We start from the raw sequence: 12,691 nt of genomic DNA on the forward strand, positions 1-12,691 counted from the left end.
AGAACCAATGGTACGGCATGCCCAGTATTTACCAACCAAACGAACCATAATATGGCATTTATTTTTCAATTAGTTGTAGTTTCTTAAAAAATCGTTAACATGAATACAACTTAACACCGCACAAACATACAAGCAACAGAATAAAATGTGATTAAGACATGAGCTCAGAAAACTAGAAACATCATACAAATATACATGATGCATCCAATTACATTCAATTTTCAAAAAATTTTAAGCATTTAATTTTAGGAAAAAATTTGCCTAACTCAATTATTTAGTATATCACCTGTCTTAGAACATTATTGTGCGAAACAGGCAGTGTTCCACATGGTATGTAAAGCCAAAGAAAAAAAGATAATATAAAACGATTTGACACAGCTCAATGAATCTTTTAAATTTAGTATTTTATTTGTAACTGTTTTTGGAAAAGACATAGTGGGACAGATATGCGTAGAAATTCAGTAGCGAGACAGTTATGCGTAGAAATTCAACAGTGGGACAAATTGACTTGGTATGCTTTTCATAGAGTGTTCGAACAAAGTATATTTTTTTAAATTGTTTTCTAATACTATAGGTTAAAAAAGACTCTTTGACAGCAAAAACTAAATAATGACAAAAAGTAACATGGGACAATTATGCGTATAACGGCAGTACAATCGTGCGATAAATTTCACGTTACCAATCAATTTCACCTGATTTAACGGTAATGTCTAATGAAATATCAATAGGATATCGCAAGACTAGTGTTTGGGAGCTGGTCCTTTTTTTCCAAGTGAGTGGACTGTATTAGGGCTTCATGGGTTAATCGATTGAGATTCCTGGGCGAACAGGTTCTCGGGTGGATGGGATACTTGCCTTCCAAGCACTAAGCAATTACGCTATTACGTCATTGTTACATGAATACTTTGGGAGCAATGTCTCGCACTTATGTTTTCTTTTCTCCCGGTTTCCATCCGAGGATGAATCTTGCAAATCGGCTACTCGTACAACTTATGTTTAACGAGGGGCTCGTCCATGCTTTGTGTGATTAATCCAAGTTGCAAAGTGTTGGACGAATTAAAGAAGACATTCTTTAAAAAATATCAAATAAAGTTTTAAACAAATAAGCATTTTTGAAAAACAAAAATAACCTAGAATAGTTCTCGAAGAAATTTAAGGCAAAATACGTTGAAGAAAACGTTGAGAAGTTCCTGGATAAGCCATTACTGACGATTACTCTGCTCAATTCTTAAAAAAAATTCAATTGTTTATGGAAAAAAAAACAACTTAAATTCCTACAAAAACTAAATAAGTTATTTCGCCTGCTTTTCAAATCAAAATTGTATAGAGTACCTTGTGATTTAAAGATAAATTTCTTATATCTTATATCTTAAATCTAAACAAAAATTTTGAGAGAAAATCCTTTAAAAATCCTGACAAAATCTTTGGACTGCGAGATGCGTACAAAAAATCTGGAGTTTTTACTGGACAAAACGCTGGAAAATATCATGAATTAATTGGATATTTTTAAAGGCATAGTTTTGGCCTCTTTCACTACCAATCAAAACATCGGATTTTATCCAGTACATCAAAAACCCTAAGGTGACCTATTTTTTAAGATTCATCCGTAAAAGTCGACCCATGAAAACTCCTAAATTTGTTCGTTTGGACCCCCAGAAGCTACTTTAATAGTTTGAGAGCAATCCGTAACTCAGTTTCAGTTTCCCTAATTTTACCTTTTTTTATTACTTAACGTAACGTTTATCAGTAGCTTCCGGGGATTCAAATTAACAAATTGGGAAAATGCAACAAGAGATTTTTGTAGTTAATCATTATGGGGCATCCTACTGAGACGTGATGGTGATCGGTGTTTTGAATTGAGTCATGTGATCAATCCGTTCAATCGAAAGTGTTGATTTTTTACCGTGTACAAAAGATGCGAGTTGGTGTCGAGGTAAGATAACGAGACTTACATTCCGAAGATTGAAGATTCAAATCTGGGTCAGGCGCAATGTTTATTCTTTTACTTTTTTTACGGAATGACTGACTGAGCACAATAGTATAGAACATCACCGTCAGTAGGAGGTCAATTTGGAGACAGCGCGAGTTAAAATACCAAAATGTATGTATAAAGTTTGTAAGATTTAAAATATATTGAAGTGAAATAAATAGAATTTCAACATTGAAGCTGCTATCGAGAATACTGCTCTCAGTTTTTGGTTTATTGCGGCAAATGTGGCTTTGCTCCCAAAAAATAGCAGTTCACGAAATATATTTCTCGCAGATACAGGCGGCAACAAATTGTCGAATCGCTTGAAAAATGCCAATTTTTGTCTCATTTCCGCGATTATTTCATTCACTGGATTCCATTGTTGCTTACTGCTCCAAGCAAAAGTTTAGAATAACCACACAAAAAGGATATATGAAAGTTGTCTAATACTGTCGTTTCGTAATAAAAAAAAAGATGAATAATGTCCCCGGGGTTGCTCGAAAACCCCCCTTCTCTGCCTTGCTACACCCATGGCCAGAGGTAGCGACGTTGGCAGAAACCAGCAGACATCTGACGTCAATCTCAGATCACAGCAGAATTGGCCACTTGTTTGTGCTGGCTCATAGCGAAAATGATATCGCACCACTACCACACACCCCATTCTTCGGATAGACTTTTTGCTTACCATTGGATTGTAGAACTGTCCTCACTCAGGCAACTGCCATCGCATTCTCTTCTCAAACAGAGCCAAGAGGCCTTGCATAGCCAAACAACCGATCCAAGTCAGCCTTGACTTTGGTTGTTTGCGTTTCGGTTTATTATCTCTAAGAGCCGCGTTGCCACTCAACGCCTACTTGGCTAATTAGGCTCACTCCCACCAAACTGAATTTCTTCAAACATTGTTGCACGATCACGCATCTCTCTCCCCTTGGCGAAAAGGAATGTTTGAAGGTGGTGTCTACCCGAGGAAACCCAGATGATTTATTAGGATTTATTGTGCAGTCTCAGCAGGCTGATGGCGGCATAGCGGCGTGCTGACTGGCTACAATAGGTATTCAGTGTTTTCTTAGCGAGAGCGCTTTGATGAGCTCGTGAGGCTAGTCGTAGGCAATGACGTTAATCGGAAAGGCGATAGCCTGCTGAGAATGCTGATAGTTGTGAATTGTACGCGGTGAAGTACCTAGCCACCGCGCCCTCTAATGGAAGCCACTTTGCACACTACATGTTACAATTTCTCCACGGAAGAGGCTGGGTGGTGTTATTGGAAGCGGAAGAAAGTGACTTTTGTTCAGGGGAAAGCGATAAATAGCTTGGATACTGTTCCTAGGAAATGTGGATGAGATAAGGCTGTTTTCTCATAGCTACGTACTATTGGAAACGCAAAACAGGAAGCGAGTGACCAGCGAGTTCTTCTTCTCCTTAACATTGCGCCCCCACTGGGACAGAGTCTGCTGCTCAGTTAAGTGTTCAAAGAGCACTTCCACTATTATTAACTAATAGCTTTCTGTGCCAAACTTTCTATTTTTGCATTCGTATGTCGTCGAAAGACTCGAATTCCAAAATTCGACTTTTTGGAAAGTCATCAAAAAGACAAAATGTCGAAAGTCAAAACGTCGAATGACAAAGTGTCGAAAGGGACAAAACGTTGAAAGGACAAAAAGCAATAAATTTTCAACAGCGACTAGGAGGTTTAATTTTTTAAATCCTACTCAGTTCTATGTGCTATGAATAACGTTTGCACATAATGAATTATTTATTCTAAAGAGGATTCGTTTTGGTAAACGATAAAGATATAACACCCGCATAGCTCGAACCAGACACGATTGATCCGGATTCCGTCGCTCGCCCAAAAAGGACCAATGTCTACTGTCTTGAACATTGGCGTAAATAGGGAGGGGCCAGGGGGGGCCTGGCCCCCCCGAACCATGAGCTTGCCCCCCCCCCAAAAAAAAAAAATGGAGAATGCCAATACAGTTAAAACTAGTTTTTAGTAACAAACACTTATGATACTAGACGCATTAAATGCATTTTGAATATAAATTTATGGATGATCATTGTTTGACAGGCAACAGCTATATGTAATTTTAAAACGTCACATATTGCCATACTGTTTCCTTTTTGCCTTTCCCGATATTGATATTCATTAAAGCATGTTAGAAGAACTGGCTGGATCCATTTGTAGTGGTAATTATCTAGACCGAATCGTTGTTACTGGGAAATGTTTGTGTATGTGAGTTATGGTAAAGTTTTACAAAAAAAAATCTCGAAAACAAACAATGGTGCAGTAAGCGAACTTTGTATACATTTTTCGCGAACTTTTACATGTTTCATATTCAAATTCATGAGCCATTCGATGAATTTGTCTCCGAGACGTCGGGAACAGATATAAACTGCTAGTAAGTAGACAACAGTGAAACAGTTGCATTCAAATGTGACAGCAAAACAAAACTGTGAACATTTAAATTCTTTTACGTATAGTAAGATAGTGGCGGATTCGTACAAAAAAACACATTGCACCGTGTAAAATCGTAGATGTCGCAACAATTGATTTTTTTCAATGTTATGTTGCACCAATTTTTTGAAGTTTTTAGATTGAAAAGATAATAAGATCATGTTATTGTTTGTTTCTGTAGAATAAACGTAAAACTTTATTCATACTGAAGATTGTTTTAAGACACGCTTTTAATTCTTCTATAAGTGTTTATAATATGACCCTTTATTTTATTTATTTTTATTATTTTTTCTTGCGCCAATTTTTTTGGCGTCTTACGTAGTTTATATGGAAATTACATCAATTCTTTTTGTTTGTCTTTGTACAATTTCATTTCGAGACCAACAGCTTCATATCCCTTCCAAATGAAGTCGCCACTATTCATTTTTGAGTCATAAGTGACTACCTCCAGAATGGGAATCGATCACAGGTCCTCGACGTGTGTTCTACACCAGGTCCGTCACCACATCAATTCGGTTCAGAAATGTTTTTTTTCCTTATAAATATATATGCATTCATGTCAAATTTCTGTAATTAGAAGACGTTGCGTTATTTGTGAGAAAAATAGATAAAACTTGTTTCTAGATTAATGAAAGTCAAATCAAAGCTTATAAATGCCATAGTGTTCAAGTAAAAGACTTTCACTACAAATATCATTAGAATAAATTGAGATTTGGGAAAAATAATGGCTATTTGTTGTTTTTTAACGTAAACATTATATTTTTGATCAATCTTTCATTGCATGGAAATAAATAAGGATAAAATTTTCTTTGATTTTTTATGTAAGGGCGTTTTTATGCATCATAAGGTTGCTTTGAGGTGTATTAGTTACTACATAATTGCTTGGAATCAATTTTTGGCCCATAGTTTGGCAAAAGTTCAAATCAGCGGGCCAAAGGTTCGACCCATATAATCTAGCAGAGAAATTTATAAATTACCCCAAATTCACATATTCACAAGTTTAGCGAAATTTTTTGATGAAAAATTAGAGTATATTTATCTGTAAACATAAGTTTGTATAAAGTATAACTTTCGTAAAAGTGTCAAACCCCACCGATGGGGCAAAAGTTTGTTTAACCCTCTAATACCCAACCCCGCCTTTAGACGGGGTACACTTTGGAATTTTGTGTATTTTTTCGTAGCTCGGAAATCAAAATGATTTTATTTTTGGCTTATACCTTGACTCATAACACGCATATAAGAAAAGTTTTTTATGACTTTTGAAACTTTTTAGTATTTTTGGAAATTGTTTGAAAAATTGCATTCTTATATAACCTACATATGCCTGGGCTTCATTTAACGTGTAATATAAAAAATCATACCTTTTATATTTTTCTACGATTAACCTATCACAAACGAAGAGCCTAGTGGTATTAAAATCATTTCAAACCTGTTTTTCCGTTAGTTACACGGAAAAAAATACGCTCCGAAAAAAAATTAAAAATTTAGTATTTTTCAAAATACCGTAACAATTAAAATTTTTATTATTGCCAAAAATCAACAACTAAAAAAGGCTTCAAGAAAAAATGAAAAAAGCCAGGGATGTTCAAAAATAAAAATTATAAAAATCAAAAACCAAAATTTAAAAATTTGCGAATAAAAATAAATAAATGCCCAAAACGTGTTTAGAACGATTTTAGATAACGAAAAATAATACTTAAATCGAAAATAAAAATTTGGGTATTAGAGGGTAAAGACAATCAGCGAATTTATAGCAAATATGTTGAAGGTTCACTGTATGGTATTTATTTTCAACTGCTATTGTTTTTATAAAAAAATTGATTTTACCACTAAGGTCGAACTTTTGCTCTGCCTTACTATGATTGGATATTAATAAATCCATAAGCAAAATACCTTCCATCCTGTTTTCTTCGAACAACTGTTATCGTGCGAATTTGCTGACGACAGCTTTATTTGAATACAAAAAAAACTTCAATCCTTCAATATGATGGTAACCGAGCAGCTTTAGGATTTAAACTTCTTAACTCTAACAAAAAACGTATTATTCAATCCTATGTACATATTTTGGTTTCGAGAGGTATAGAGAAATTAATCGTTTGCTTCAAAAATGCTGAGCAACAATAATCCATATTTTCAAACTAGCAAGCATTTTTTTTCTCGAAGGCTTGGGTGATACTTTGCAAACATCTAATTCAAATCGAATTGGAAAGGTAAATCCTGATTATAATCTGCTTTTGAATCATTGTATTCTATTCGAGATCTATAATATTGGGTTGAATACGTCATCTTGGCAATATAAAACGAAAACATAGATTTTTGAATAAATTTTTACTATTTTTCCATAAAAGTGATATTTGGTATCTAAGAAAGTTGATCAGTCGGTTTTGGACGTATTTTAGGTTTTGAAAGCGCGCCACTATAATTGGTTCACAAATGTTATCGAAACAAGCATTGCTAAGTTATCTAATTCCTTTGCGACTTTTATCTCTCGTGGCCCCCCTCAAGTCTGATGGCTATTTACGCCCATGGTCTTGAAAGTCTTCTTCTAAAGAAGCTTAAAGTATAAAGTGGCTTGAAAGGCTTCTCGCATAAAAGCTTATAAGGCTTTTTCCTGAGAAGGTTTGAGACTTCCTTCAGATAAGCTGTAGAAAAGTTGAGAGGCTTCCTACAGAAAAGCTTAAAACCCAACAAACATTTTTGCTGAATAAGAGTTGAACAAATCACTGTTGAGCTGATTTCCGTTTAATAAGCTATTGTTCAGCTAATGATGTGACTTGGGAAGACTTTTTCCATAGAAGCTTGAATGGCTTTCTCCGGAGAAAGTTCAATTGCTTCCTCCAGAGAAGCTCGAAATGCTTCCTTAAGGGGATGCTTGAAAGGCTTCCTCCGATGAAACTTGAAATGCTTGCTTGCGTTACGTTGCGTGGTAACGGAGTATTTCGTAGATTGCATACTGAAAACTGTCATGTTAGTTGCTTTATCACTCTTATTCCAATTGCTCATGGAGAACTATTTTGGATGGAATAGCTATCCAATCGGAAGTCAGAAATGAAAAGACATGACAATGTCCATTGCCGGCCACGCCCATCTTCTCCGTTACGAGGAAAGGAAAGGAAAATGATGATATGACACCTACTTGAAGAGAGGCCAGCGACTCACCGACGCCCTCATAGATGTCAAGGAGTTGGATGAAGGGAAGGGTGATGGTCTAGGATTCACTATAAGCGAGTGATGCGACTGGGTTGAAATTAAGTGTAGGTGTAGTTGAGTATACTTTTTGTAATTGGGTGTAAGTGTGAATGTAATGGTTTCATCACTTTTCTCAAACGAAACAAAAACTATCCGGGTGGCGTGGCACCAATGGGATCATGTCAACATCTAGCACGCCACAATCCATTTTCAAAATCTTCCCTCAAAAAATACACATTGATTACAGCACAATCAGCCAATTCTATTGCAGCTATTCAGCGTTGCACAAAGCACTACAATCCGGATAACATTGCACCTGCCAATATCGGCGGAATTGCGACCAACGGGAACACAAAAAAATGTTCAGTTGGCATAGCACCATCAGCCGAATCTATTTTTCACTATCCGAAAACGCGGAGCAGAGGTAAACGTGACAGAAAATTTTAAACGCTGCCGCCCGCGCGCATGGCTTGCTGCGATCTCCCCGATGAAACTTGAAAGGCTTGCTCCAGAAAAACTTGAAACGCTTCTTTCAAAAAGTTTGAAGGACTTTCTCCTGAGAAGCTCATAGGCTTTCACCTGAAACGCGTATAGGCTTCCTCCTGAGAAGTTTAAAGGTTTTCTCCAGACAAGGTCTAGAAAAAACTTGACAAGCTTCCTACAGAAAAGCTAAAAAGTTTTATCCAGAACAGCTTCAATGGCTTTCTTCACAGAAAGCTTGAATGGCTTCATCCAGAGAAAGTTATATGACTTCCTCCAGAGGAGCGTGAAAGGCTTGTTTTGGATAAAATTTAAAAGGCTTCCCCCGACAAAGATTGAAAAGCTTCCTCAAGAAGAAGCTTGAAAGTTCTACTTCAAGGGAAGCTTAAAATACTCACTCATTCCTCCACGGGAAGCATGAGAGGCTTCCTCCCGAGGAAGCTTGAAAGGCTTCCTCCAACGAAGCTTTAAGTCTGGAGTGACTGGAACTTGAAAGGCTTCTTCAAAAAAAAACTTGAAGGCTTTCTCTTGAGAAGCTTATAAGCTTATAGGCTCCTTCCTGAGACGTTTAGAGGCTTCTTCCAGGCAAGCTCTAGAAAAACATGGAAAGCATCCTACAGAAAAGCTTAAAAGAGCTTCACCAAAAAAGCTTGAACGGCTTTTTCCAGAGAAGCTTGAAAGGCTTCCACCGATGAAGCTTGAAAGACTTTCTTCATGGGAAGTTTGAAAGGCTTCCTACAGAGAAAGCTTGGAAGGCTTGCTTCAGTGGAAGTTACTTACTGCAGGAAAAGCTGGAAAGGCTTCCTCCAGGGGAAGCTTGAAAAGCTTTTTTAGGGAAAGTTTGAATAGCTTCCTCAAAAGGAAACATGAAAGGCTTCCTTCCAAGAAGCTTGAAAGGCTTAACCCTCTAATATCAATTTTTTTATTTTCGATCTAAGTATCATGTTTCGCCATCTAAACTCGAGCTAAACACGTTTTGGACAATGATTTATTTTTTTTTCGTATGAATTTTGATTGATTTTTCTAATTTTTATTTATGAGCATCCCTATCTTTTTTCATTTTTTCACAATAATAAAAATTTAAGTTTTTGCAGTACTTTTGAAAATATTTTTTTTTCTGGAACATATTCAATTTTCCGTGTAACTAATGGAAAATCGATTTGAAACTATACCAACTCGACCAGGCTCTTCTTCTATCATTGTAGAAATCATAAAATGTATCAATTCTGAACAAACATTTGAAAAGGGCCCAAGAGGTCTTGAGCCTTTTTTCAGAAACGCCCACGCAAACTAACACCACTGTCAGAAAGATTGGTGTTAGCTCTTCCTGATAGTGGTATTGGTGAATGTGATCGAGTAAAATTGGGCTCAACAGCGTCTTGCAAAGCCAATGTTTAACAATGTCGATGTGCCCTTTTGAAATGTTTGTCCAGAATTTTGTATTACACGTTGAATTAGCCCCATACATTTGTAGGTTATAAAATAATACAATTTTGCAAACATTTTTCAAAAATACAAAGATGTTCCAAAAGTTGTATAAAACTTCCTTATGTTCGTGTTATGACCTTAGGTCAAAGCAAAAAATAAAATCATTCTGATTTCTGAACTAAAAAAAATACACAAAATTCCAAAGTGTGCCCCGTCTAAAAACGGAGTTGAGTATTAAGGGGCGGTCCATTTATTACGTAAGGCGATTTTGGAGATTTTTTAACCCTCCCTCCTCCCATAATAGGATTTTTTGTATGCACATAAAAAATAAATTGTATGATGCGTAACAAATCTCAAACCCCCCTCCCCCAATAAACCCTTACGCAATTAATAGACGACCCCTTAGAGGATTGAAAGGCTTCATTGAAGGACAGCTTAAAAGGCATCTTCCAGCGGAAGCTTGAATGGCTTCGTTTATTAGAAGCTCAAAAGGTAGGAAGCCAAGACAAACTTGAAAGGCTTCTCTTGAGGGGAACTTGAAAAGATTCCTCCAGTAGGGTGGGGCTTATTTCCAAAAATCTTCCGTAGTCAGGATTTACAAAGTGGAAAATGATCATCGGTCCCAAAATAACATCCTGTGAAAAAATGAGAATTTTCGGTGAAGGTTTAGAGGTGGCGCAAAGGGCGTAAGTGCAATTTTCCCATTTTAGTGAACTCTGAAAAAATTTGGTATGCTTTTCAGCTTGTTTTGGTGATTTTAGGACCCTTAAGGACAAAAAATCACCTCAAAATTGCGATATCTGTACTCCTTTAGATGATATTTGACGAAATATATTTATGCATGCGTTTTTTGGCCCTTGTATAGGTTACGCTGACTGATTACTATGAACCCGAATAAGCATATGAATAGCTGGGGAGAATTCCTATGGTAGTAAAATGGAGCGAAGAGCAAAGAAGAATGAGAGAAAGAACAAAGAACACAGAAGAATGTAAGGTGGGGTGGGTTAAACAGTTGGGAGGGTGAAACAGTTGGGAGGGTGAAACTCGATTTTACGCAATGGAGAAAAGTTTCAGTAGAAAACGATGATTATATAGACTTCTATTTAATATAACCTACTTCAGAAATATTTCGAGCAATGTTTCTTCAAGTAGGGGAAGAGCACCAATTTTTGACCCATCTCTAGTTTTCGACCCATGCATACGATTTTAGATTACTCTTAATAGAAAAATTGCAGTAACGGCTAAAATGTCCTCAACTCCATGCGAAGTTTCATCATTATTCTCCTGGTCGGTATAGATAAATGCATGTCCACTTCACTGCTTTAGTTCAATAATCGTTCGGTTTTTTTTCCTGGATGTTGATAGCAATTTATCGAAATGGACCGTTGCAAAATATATATCCTGGAAATTCAGCCTCACACAGTATTAATTGAATTCATAACAAATTTATATAAGCATTTATATATACATAGGACATCCTGTGAAAATTCCTTCATGTAGCTCTGTCGCAATTCCTAAAAAAAAATATGTTTCAGAACTGTGAAACTTAAATTTTGTTTTAATTCGAGAGGTTTTCAACCTGAAGTGCTTTATCTCTTGCACCCTATAGAAGCTCGTGCAGTTATTTGAATTTTGTCTACCGATTTTTTCCTTCTGTTATTGTTTATATACATCGATTTCATATACAGATGTAGAACGATGTATTGAACTTCAACTGCATTTTCGTTTGTCCGATGTTATGTTGAAGGTGTTGTGGCAAAAGTGAAGTATTGGAAGCCCAAACGCAATTAATTGTTGAAATGGCATCATAATCCAGAAATTCCTGTGGAAATTCTACAAGGAAGTGTTACTGCTAGAAAGCGGAAATCGTTTATGAATTTACCTAATAAGGATATATCGTGCGGGATCAAAATCCGAACACCTATGAAATGAATCTAAACCCTTCCACTTCATATAAAACGCCTTCTATTTGTATGAAGTGTACGGATTTTGAGCCTGTATGGATGTAGCTCCCCCTCAGTAATTTATTTCAGATTATAAAAGCAATTGCTGGAGTTATATAAAACGGGCATTCTAAAATACAAAATTCATGGGGCAGGACACTAGATCCAGTATTAAAATATTATTATTTATTAATGATATTAATATTGATATTGAGAAGATTATCAAGTATGCATGGAGTTTTGCTGTTTGCCTGTTGCCGGAGTTGCCAAGGCAAATTGATTATTTATGTGAAAAAACAATTGTGTTGATGCCAATATCCATCTGCTAGTTTGACTAGAAGGAGACTGGCACCTTGTACGATGCATCACATTCAGTGAAGCTCCATTGTCATAAATGTCCCACATCTTTCTACGATCTCCGGGCCATTCCGCAACTCGATTCCGATGCAATTTGTCTCCTATGGTATGTCAGATCGGCAAGACATACAATCCATGATCCCTAGCTTCTTGTTTATAAACCACCCCATTGAATTAAATTCAAGATACTTCTGTCAGATGTATTTAGGGAAATCGTAGGTAACTCGATGATATCATAAAAATAATATATAATCCGTATTAACGGATATTAATACCAATATTAATGAGTGTCTTGCCCCATGACAAAATTAGTGTTGAACTTGCATATAATCACATCTCCTACATCCAACCGAGATATTTTTATGGTTCCGTAGTTCATTCTAATATAATATCATCAGTTACACCTGCCCTTGTTTAACTCACCCCACCTTACATTATTCTGTGTCCTTTGTTCTTTCTCTCATCCTTCTTTGCTCTTTGTTCCATTCTACTTGCATAGGAATCCTCCCCAGCTATTAATATGCTTATTCGGGTTCAAAGTAATCAGTCAGCGTAACCTATACAAGGGCCAAAAATCACATGTATAAAATATATTTCGTCGAATATCATCTAAAGGAGTAGAGCTATCGCAATTTTGAGGTGATTTTTTGCCCTTAAGGGTCCTAAAATCACCAAAACAAACTGAAAAGCATACCAAATTTTTTCAGGGTTCACTAAAATGGGAAAATTGCACTTACGCCCTTTGCGCCACCTTTAAACCTTCACCAAAAAATCTCATTTTTTCACAGGATGTTATTTTGGGACCGGTGATCATTTTCCACTTTGTAAATCCTGACTACGGAAGATTTTTGGAAATAAGCCCCACCCTATTCC

At 36.3% G+C, this 12,691-nt stretch overlaps 1 protein-coding gene across 2 annotated transcripts in view; it reads right to left on the reverse strand.

Moving 5' to 3' along the window:
• Positions 1-12,691, reverse strand: part of LOC5577433 (inositol-trisphosphate 3-kinase A) — a 583,345-nt gene that overhangs the window by 328,680 nt on the left and 241,974 nt on the right. The window lies entirely within an intron of this gene.

Source organism: Aedes aegypti, chromosome 3, assembly GCF_002204515.2.
Source record: "Aedes aegypti strain LVP_AGWG chromosome 3, AaegL5.0 Primary Assembly, whole genome shotgun sequence".
Lineage (NCBI taxonomy): Eukaryota > Metazoa > Arthropoda > Insecta > Diptera > Culicidae > Aedes > Aedes aegypti.